This window comes from Sciurus vulgaris (assembly GCF_902686455.1).
Source record: "Sciurus vulgaris genome assembly, chromosome: 10".
NCBI lineage: Eukaryota > Metazoa > Chordata > Mammalia > Rodentia > Sciuridae > Sciurus > Sciurus vulgaris.
Window position 1 is genome coordinate 117,283,098 of NC_136470.1, and position 1,395 is coordinate 117,284,492.

Below are 1,395 nucleotides of genomic sequence, written 5' to 3' on the forward strand. Positions count from 1 at the left end.
GGCACAGAGATACAAACCAAAGGAATGAACAACCTATTCAATGAAATAATATCAGAAAATTTCCCAAGCCTAAAGAATGAAATGGAAAATCAAATACAAGAGGCTTACAGAACACCAAATGCACAGAATCACAACAGATCCACACCAAGGCACATTATAATGAAAATGCCTAACATTCAAAATAAAGATAGGATTTTGAAGGCCGCGAGAGAAAAGCATCAGATTACATATGGGGGAGACCAATACAGATAGCAGCAGACTTCTCAACCCAGACTCTAAAAGCTAGAAGGGCCTGGACCAACATATTTCAAGCTCGGAAAGAACATGTTTGCCAACCAAGAATCCTATACCCAGCAAAACTAACCTTCAGATTTGAAGATGAAATAAAATCCTTCCATGATAAACAAAAGTTAAAAGAATTTACAAATAGAAAGCCTGCACTACAGAATGTTCTCAACAAAATATTCCATGAGGAGGAAATGAAAAACAACAATGTAGGTCAGCAAAGGGAGGAACTACCTTAGAGAAAAACCACTCAAAGGAGAAACCAAGCCAACTAAAAACCAAAAATAAGCCAAATGACTGGGAATACAAATCATTTCTCAATAATAACCCTGAATGTTAATGGCCTAAACTCATCAATCAAAAGACATAGACTGGCAGAATGGATTAAAAAGAAAGACCCAACAATATGCTGCCTGCAAGAGACTCATCTCATAGAAAAAGACATCCACAGACTAAAGGTGAAAGGATGGGAAAAAACCTACCATGCACATGGACTCAGTAAAAAAGCGGGGGTTTCCATCCTTATATCAGAACTTGAGCACTATAAGAATTGACACATAGAGGGTGTCCTGACATTTCCTGACAGCTCTGGTTGGGTGAGAGGGGCATTTCTACAGAGTAGCAGAAAATGAGGGGACAGGAGCCACATGAAGAGAACAATAGTCCACTGTGGTGTCAGAGAGCTCGAGCAGGGTAGGGAAGGTGTTTGTACAGGAAAGAGATCATTAGCAACCATGGAAGAATAGCTAGTGGGGAAGACTGAATAAGAAAATTTATTAAGAGCCAGGTACAGTGGCACATGCCTAATCCTAGCAACTTGGGAGGCCAAGGCAGGAGGATTGCAAGGCCAGCCTGAGCAACTTAGCAAGACCTTGTCTTAAAACAAAGAATAGAAAAGGTCGAAGATGTAACTCAGTGGTAAAGCACCCAAGCTCAATGTTCAGTCCCCTGTATCTATCTATCTCTCTCTCTCTCTCTCTCTCTCTCTCTCTCTCTCTCTCTCTCTCTCTCTCTCTCTCTCTTTCTGTGTCACACACACACACACACACACACACACACACACACACACAAATAAATAAACAAATAAATAAAAATGAAGGATATGGAAAG